Below are 8,470 nucleotides of genomic sequence, written 5' to 3' on the forward strand. Positions count from 1 at the left end.
TAAACTCTCAATCTGTTGTCTGGTAGTTGGGTGATGGGTACCTAACAGGAAAGACCAGCCCTGTGTTTTAGCCAGCCCTGTGAGGAGAGGGGAGAAGGGGCCCGCAGGGCTGAGACAGGGCCAACAGTGAAGCTCAGAGCTCAGCGCCTTGAATTCAGGAGGCCAGAAAGGAGAAGAAAATGCTGATGGACATCAGGTGTTGATGTCCACTTAGATGATGATGGTCCTGCTCCGGACTCCCAGCTGTGATTCACTGCCCAGGGCAGGCTGCAGGATTGTTTCAGCATAGCCGGTTGCCCAAGCAGCTTGCGTGCCCCTGCCAAGCTGTGTGCCATAGCCCTTGCGAAATGGTGTTGATAAACACTCCGAGGCATGCCAAGTCCTGCGAGACGACAGCTGATGTGCTTGGGCTGCAGGGAGTGCCTGCACGGTGAGAGGAATTTTCCATTCCTCTCTAGCAAGCGTGTCTGACACCGCTGGGAGACTGTCCCCAGCAAGGCAAAGACTTATTTGCTGGTGTCCCAGCTGCCCTTGTCTGGCCCTATAAACCCCACCGTGCAAGGGCTGTCCTAGGCACAAGTCAAGGCAAGGGGTGGTTGGGTCATCCGGGGCACGGTGGCAACCTACAGGGCTGGGCTGGGGTGCCACCATCCCCAAGGCAACCCGACCACCCCCATCTCACCATGGGGTCGTTCTTGTGTCCTGGAGTTGAACTACCCATTATCTTTCCCTTTCCAAGCACATGGGCCGAGTTGGGGTGAGCCCTGCACTAGTCTGGTCCTTGTCCCAGGACCTGCCTTTCAGTGATGCTGGTCCCGTTTGCATGTGTCCTGGGGGGCGCTGGGTGACCCTTGCCAGGGCCCTCCAGGCTCTTGGGTCAGCTCTGCCCTGCTGTGCCTTCTGGCATATTGGAAACGTCTCAAAGTCCATCAGGTTTGGACTGTGGAGAGAGTATTCTCCAGCATGTGCTGGCTGAGGTATGGTAACTGGCATGCTAAAGCCCAATTTCATTTGACTAGCTGCAGCTCGCTTCATCTGCCCTGCGATCCCATTGTGCTCTCGACAGATGTGTATAAAGCTCCCAATAAATGAAGGCTGATGTTTCTCCAGGGGCTGGTCGGGTACTGGGGGAGGGTTGTGCCAGGCGGTGCAGACCTAGCTGGTGCGCCTGTGCACGGTGCCACACGTATCCCTGGGCATCTCCTCTCCCCCATCGCAGCCTGGCATGTGCTGCACCCCACAGCCCCGGCACCTGCAGTGGATGGGCATTTCAAACCCTGACGTCACCTGTGGCTTTCCACAAAGTGTCCTCAAGGGGCCAGGACCATGCTGATGAAGGAGCAGTGTAAAGCGCATTTGGAAAGCCTGTGTGTCCCTGTCGATAGCCACGAGCAAGCATGGCATCCACAGCTGCCTGAGCAGCAGGTGAATCCAATTATTTGGGGCAACATTTGTAAATCAGCAGCAGCTGATCTCTGGTACAACATGACCCTTTCCAAAGGTCCTTCATCCCAACACCCTCCTGTGGAAAGCTACCAGTGTGAGGATGCACAACAACGCAGGACAGCTGGGGTGCCCTGTGCTTCCAACAGCAGCAAGCCCTGGAGCAGCATGGGGCTCTCCTCCATGTGTCCCTCAGGCTGCTTTCGGGACACTGTTGCAATACATTTTTCAGTGCTTTGGCCAGCTTGTTTTGAAGTGACCTAAGTGACAGAGATCCTGGCCATTCTCTTAGAAAAGTAGTTCAGAGCCTGATGTGAAGCCTGTGTGCTTGCTGCAGGGCTCTGTTGGCACTGCCTGGTTTGCTGCAGATGCTGTGCAGGGAATTAACCCTTAGGTGATTGATGGGGGGGGGGGTGATTGGTATTTGTTGCTACATGAAACTGCCCCATGGAGGCATTTCTGCTTTCCCTCAGGTAGGGGATGTGTTCCCATTCAGCAGGATGACCTTGTGCTTCTGGGGTGCAGTAACAGCCCCCCAGGAGCTGTAAATCTGCTTGGTCAGGGCCGGAGGTTTCCTCAGAGGCTCATTGCTCCAGCAAGGACCTGCCTGTGAAAGGAATAGCTTGATTTTCTGCTCCATCAACAGGCAAAGGAGCCAAATGTCAGCCGGCACCTGGAGAGAGAAGACATGGGGGGATCACAGGTTTCCTGTTGTGGGCAGGATGCTAGGAGTGAGGGCTCTGGGAGGACTCTGCTTCCCTTTCTCCTTCCTTCTCCTCTTCCTTCCCCCCCTCTGTCCCTTCCTCCTTCTTTCCTTCTTTCTGCTCTTCCTCTTGCTTTCACTCTCTCCTCTTTCGCTTCCTCTTTCTGTTTCTTTTTATCTCATTCCTCTCTTTCTTCCTGTTTCTTGGCTGCCTCCTGGACATGCCCCTACTGCCAGCCCGGTGCCCATCCCTCTGGCATATCGGCTGGCAGCAGCGGAGCTGCAGAGACAGTGTGACACCTCTGCCTGCACTGAGTCCTCCAGCAAAGCCCCAGTGAATGAAAGGGACCTGTGCCCAGGATAAACACCGTCACCCATCAGCTGGGGGGGCTGTTCTCCCTGTGTGCCCCGTCATCCGGGCTGAGGTCCCTGTGTGGGGTGGAGAAGATGGGCAGGGAGCAGACGTGCTTTGCTGGGAAGGCACCACTGATGTGTCAGCTATATATAACTGTACTGGCCATGCGTTGTGGCTGTACTGACCTAAGGACTGAGGCAGATCATGGTTTTAATGTAGAGTAGTTGCTATTATTACTGAGCTGGTGTTATGGGAGAATGAGTCAAACTTTGGGAACCCCGGGGTGTCCTGTGGCCCATGTGCAGTGGAGGTGGGACAGCATGGCAAGTCCCTGCTGGCAAGGGCAGGCACAGAGACAGACCTGGCCTCCATCAAGGGGGTCTGGCGGGGCAGGAGGAGGTCTTTGTGCTCCTTTGCTCCCTTTCTCTGCTCGGACCGTCCTCTCCCCCTGCAAGCTAGAGCCATTCATGGCATTACTCATGGCAGCGTCAGCAGAGTGGGGATGGCATCGTTGCTGTGGCCTCAGAGAGGAGATGGCAGAGGAGCAAGTAAGGTTTCTTTTGCTTCTGTGCGAAAAAGACTAGCAATCCCCCAAAGCGAGATTTTCCCACTAGGTAGAAACAATCCCCAATCCACAGGTTTCCCCCAGGGCTCCCTTGTGCTCGAGTAACATCACCTAGAACTGCCTTGACAGGGGACCTGCCTGTTGCCTGCTCTGTGTCTCGCCTGCAGGACAAATAAAAATGGTTAACTGGGGTTTTACTGCACAGTCAAGTGACTGCCATAGTTACAGGATCCAGCCGGTGTCACAGCTGCTCACAGCCCAGTGTTGCTCACACCGTTTTGCACCCGGCTGTTCCCCCTGCACTGCGCGAGATGGCAGCCCCAGCCCAGCTGGGCACGGCTACAACAGAGCAGCACCGCTGCTCGCTCCGACATGAGAGGCAGGCCAGGCTCTCCCATCCCTTCTTTAGTCCCTGCAGGCTCAAGGCTGGTGGGTGCTGGATCAGAGCACGGTGGGAGTCAGAGCCTTGCCCAGACAGCGGCAGGGTGACGGGATGCACTCGCCGAGGGTCCTGCTGGGAGCACTCCCTGGGAAGGGGCGCATGTTGGGGCCTGATGCTGTGCAGGGGACCCGGCCTTTGTACGGAGATGGAGGCAAGACGAAGGGGGAACGCGTGGTTTGCTCATGGCAGCAGATGGCTGGGAACAGAGGAGAAGGCTACCATCACTTCTTGGCCCCAGCTCCCGGCGTTGTGGCTCGCACGTGCAATCAGAGGCAAGGGCAGGCAGCGGGGCACTCGATGCCTGAACATTCTCCACTGGGGAGAGACAGAGCTTGGGCGAGAGGCATCAGAAGAGGCAGCAAGCCCTGTCCTGCCCCCAGATGCTTGGGACATGGTGTTCTCTCCAAGCGATGATAAGGACAATCAATAATAAAAACAGGCAGCTGGGATGCAAGCCCAGCCTCCAGCCAGCGACCTTCGGGAGCTGGGTTACTGGAGCAGGCGCAGGCGTTCTTGGCAGCGGGGAGAGCAGCGCCTCGTCGGCCGCCAGCGGAGGGTAAACACTGCTGCTGGGTGTGCGCAGCGGAGCGTGCGGTGAGCTCTGCCCGGGCGTGTGGCTGGCAGACCCCCGCACACCCCCCCGGCTGCGCAGCCCTTCGCACCTCTGGGCCGCTGCCCCCCGCCCCCAGGCGCTTGCTGCAGCGGCTCACGCGCAGGCACGCACAGGCTGTGCGCCCCGATAAAGGGCTTGGGGGGCAGCGGAGCTCGGGCGGATACGCAGGGGTGCCTGCGCTCGTTGCTGTGCTGGGTGCACTGGTGAGCAGGCAGGCAGCGCGCCGTGCACATGCGCGCGGGGGGGGGAGGCACAGCCGGCCAAGCCTCTGGAGTAACCCTGAGCACTTACATAACCATTTGCATTTACAAACCACTGCACAAACATGACCCACTCGCCGGGATCACAGCTGATCTCAGCAAGATCCTGATAAAGCAAAAAAAAAAAAAAAAAAAAAAAAGACTAACCCAGCTCCTGGACCCAGCTGGTCGGGACTGTTTGGGTCTTGTGACGTGGGAAGATTCGCAATGCCCTTGTTGAGCACTGGTGGTGGGGCTCCAGCTCTGCGTTACAGCCTAGAAGGTTCTAGCTGGCCGAGGGCCGATGTGGGCGTCTCTCCTGCAGCAGGTTCTGGCTCTTTCTGAGCTTCTCAGAGCTGCAACAGTGCTTAGGGTTTTGCAGTTTTCCAGGGGCAAAAGGGCTGGGTGGCCACACGCATTACCACTGCCTCCTCCTGACCCAGCCCTAGTGGGATGAAATGGCCTTTTTCGGGGGGGCTGCAATCAGAGGACCCCAGCCTCAGGCCGGACTCTCACTGCCTAATGAAGATACGGGCTGTTTCTTTGCTGCCCAAAGAGCGCTTCCTTCTCCTGAACATTGCCAAGGCAAGGGGTTCAGGAGGTGCTATTTCATGTTGTGTCCTCTGTTTGAGGGACACGGCAGCATCACCCCCATTGGTACTCTCAGTGGAGAAGCTCTGGCCATGGCACTGGTACACCACAGCGCTGGTGGGCACCGTGTCCCTCACACTCTTCCCTCCCACTCTGGGTCCCGCGGAGCTGGTCTCTATCCCAAGACTGAACATGGCAGTGGCTGGCCCCAGCTCTGCTGGCCCCATCCAGCAGTTCCTGTGCTGCCACAGCTATGTTTGAACCTCTCTGGGCATCCTAAGCTCTGTACATCTCCCCACGTTGTGTCCCATCAGCTTCCCTCAAGCAGACGACCCTCCCTGTGCCTCTGCACCCCCACCTTGCCCCAGGCTGCAGCAGGACCAGCACAGCACCCCCAGCCCTGCTGGCCCCACAGGGAGGATTCCTTGGTTGGGCTTTGGAGTGGTGAAGGCTGTTGCTGGCGTGGTTGGGAAGATGTGAACATCACGGCTGCCTTGGGGGAAGGCAGCACCTTGCGTGCCATGGCTGTGTGTGAGGAGCTTGCTCTCAGGGCAGCTGGTGCTCCAAGGCACGTGCTTTCCTCATCCTGTTCAGGAAGCCCTTCTCCTTCTCGGCATCTCCTGCCCTGCACATCTCTCCTCTTCCTCTGGGCACAGAAAGCAAGCCACCTGCTCCAGCTCTTTGAAAGTGTCTGTGGCAAAGACCCACTGAGAAAAGCCTCAAAGTAGCCTAGTAATAGTGGAGGGGGGTGGGGGGAGAAGGAAAAAAAGGGCTCTTTATCTCTCAGCAAACAGCAGAACCAGTCGCTGCACAGCAAAAATGAGAGAGGAACTGGGAGTTAAAAATAACATCCGCTCACAGGGAGCCAGCCCGGGCCACCGAGTTCCCAGCTCCTCTGCAGGCAGCCTGCCTGCGCGGGCAGACCGCGCTCATGAGAACCGTGCTCCTGCACCGTGTCTGAACGCCGTGCCCTGCTGAGCTCCCATCTGGGGGAGCATGGGGACGTGGGGACCCATCCCAGTGTCAGCTGGACGCTCTCCATCGCTGCGAGGACAGCTGCCCATGCCCACGCGGAGCCGTTCCCCCGCAGAGAGCAACAGGATGGAGTTTAGTCCCGGTACACCAGGTACACTCCAGTGCTGCTGAATGCAAGTGTGAGCTGCCAGGCTTCCAGCAGCTGCTGTCAGGGAGAGCAGGGACGTGGCTGTTCCCCAGAGTGAGGGGAGCCAGGCTGGGCATGTCCCCCTCCCGGGGCTGCCCCAGCCATGGGACGGTGTGCAGGCTCCTTGTGTAGCAATAATGGGCACAGCTTGCTCACCATTACGGCACCCTGAGTCTAATCTAGAGGATCCAGTGCTGCCTTGCAAGGCTTTGTTGTGGGAATGGACAGCTTTTCATAGCAACTGTGGGAACCAGCCCCCTGCAGCCCATTCATAGCCAGCAGACGTGCAGGCTTTTGGATACCTCTGGCTTTTCCTTGAAGGGTGTTAGAGGCAATCAGAAAGTAGAATTGCATAAAAGCTTATTTACAGGGTCTGGTCAAACGCCCAGCACACCCTGACCCTCCTGCGGCGTGCAAAGGCCAGTTCCCTGGGTTAGGGAGCAGCCGACTTAAGGTGGCCAAGAGCTTTGACAGGCCCTCCCTGCCACAGAGAGCAGCAAAGCCAAGGGATCCTGATGTCAGGAGTCTGTCTGCTTGACCTCAAATGAACTTGCAGGCCCAGAGCATTGGAGGAGGCTCTTGGTGAGCCCAGCTGTCTTATCTCACCCTCCATGCCATTGCTTTGCTCCTCCCAGGGAGAAGCGCAGCATGCAAAGTGGCGAATAAATACCCTGGGCTCTGCTTCTCGTCCTCCAGCACAACAGGAACGGCATCCCTCAGGGGTACCACTATTTCTGATGTGCACACTGGGGATGTCCCTGCTGTGGGAAGCTCTTCCCAAGTCAGCAGGCAGCTCTGCCTTCCCGCAGCCAGGACAGCGCAGAGCACCGGGCATCTCGGCTTCCTCTTTGGAGGAGCCTCATAGCTGGGGGCAAGGGGACTTGAGCCTGAAGAATTGGACTCTGCAGGACACTAACCTCACCACTTTTAAATCCTGCAGGCTGGCTTTTCATTCCTGCCTTGAGCTAATTCAGCATCTGGCCTGTTCCTCTTGTCTCCCTGCCAGGGGCTCCTGAGGAGCTGGTGGAAGTCGCGAGCGAGCAGATAGCATCCTGTGGTTTGTGCTGCGCTGGGCCAGGAGCACGCCAGAGTGGATGGAGGCTGCACGGCTGGCAGAGGAGAATGCAAAGCAGAGCTGGAGTCTGAGTTTGTCCCCACAGTTGAAGCCTGAACCTGCCCTTGTCTCAGGGAGGTTGAAAACAAGTCTGCCCTGAGACCACATGAAAGCACACAAGCCTGTAGCTTTCTTGCTGTCTCTGATCTTGCCTGTTCCCTAACATGCTTGGTGCAGAGCCGTTGGGGTTGCACAGCTCCCCACAACACCCTGTCCTAGGTGAAGGCAAACCACACCGGCTGCTGCAAAGCCTGCCCTTGCCTTTAAAACCCTGCTGGGACATGTCCCACCCCATTCCCTCTATTGCCTGAGCAATCCATGGGGCTTCCTTGGTCAGCCCCCGGGGCTCTCCCCAGGCCCTGCCCGCGGGGAGGTTGGTGGGCAGCAAGAGAGGTGCGTTGCTGAAACGTGGTGGCTCCTGAGCTGGATGCAGAGAGTGGGTAGTGTGCCAGCCCTGGGGCAGTTTTTAGGGCCATGGTTTTGCAGGTCAGTGGGCACCAGAGGGAGGAAGAGAACTTGCAAAACGAAGTCATTTTCCCAGGACTCACAGGGTTGCCTCTGGCCAAGCCACAACCTCCCCATGCAGCTGGCCAAGCGCCGCGGGACGAGGACACTGCCTGTCCTTGTGTGCCTCCTGCCTGAGCCACCAGCCCCTTCCCGCTCTGCCTCGTGCGCGGTGACTGTGGCCTGAGTCAAGACGTGATGCCCAGTCACGCTGTGGCACCCCCCAGCCTCCCGCGGCTCTCTGGCCACCTCGGCATACAGCGTGACCAAAGCTGGTGACGCTCAGGAGGGCTGTGGGTGGGTGGTCAGCCTTGCTTCTGTCCTCAGCTGGGCGAGCTTCAGCCCGAACAAATCTGTAGCATCTTCATCTCCACGTTCACTTGGCTTCTGCTCCATCGCTGCTTGTCCTCTCTCCTGCTCAACTTTGCTGGCCTCCCTCTCCTTCCAGAGCAGCCATATCACTGCTTTCCTTCCCCACCTCACCCGCTCCAGCTCCTGGATGGGGCTGCAGCACACTCTGCTCCTCACCTGCTGCTTGGTTCCAGCCTGGGAGTATTTCATCCCGAGTGGCACCATACTGGGAGAGGGGTCTTGTCAGATCCCAGTGTGATTTTCCTGGCTTCCTGGTCATCGGGCACAGGATCAGGCTCTGTGACAAAGCCTGTGCTAGCAATTTGGCCTCAGCCCCACCTTGCCTTTGTCCCTGCAGTTGCTTTGAAGCTCCCAGTTGCTGCTGGGA

At 58.0% G+C, this 8,470-nt stretch overlaps 1 long non-coding RNA gene across 1 annotated transcript; it reads left to right on the forward strand.

Annotated features, from left to right (window-relative positions):
• The first annotated feature begins 5,835 nt into the window (after positions 1-5,835).
• LOC116962232 lies at positions 5,836-7,354 on the forward strand. Its single transcript, XR_004407438.2, has 2 exons — positions 5,836-6,077; positions 7,120-7,354. It is a non-coding gene; the product is annotated as an uncharacterized LOC116962232 (long non-coding RNA).
• Positions 7,355-8,470: the final 1,116 nt, after the last annotated feature.

The sequence above is a fragment of the Tyto alba genome, unplaced genomic scaffold (genome assembly GCF_018691265.1).
Source record: "Tyto alba isolate M040663 unplaced genomic scaffold, T.alba_DEE_v4.0 Super-Scaffold_5, whole genome shotgun sequence".
Classification (NCBI taxonomy): domain Eukaryota; kingdom Metazoa; phylum Chordata; class Aves; order Strigiformes; family Tytonidae; genus Tyto; species Tyto alba.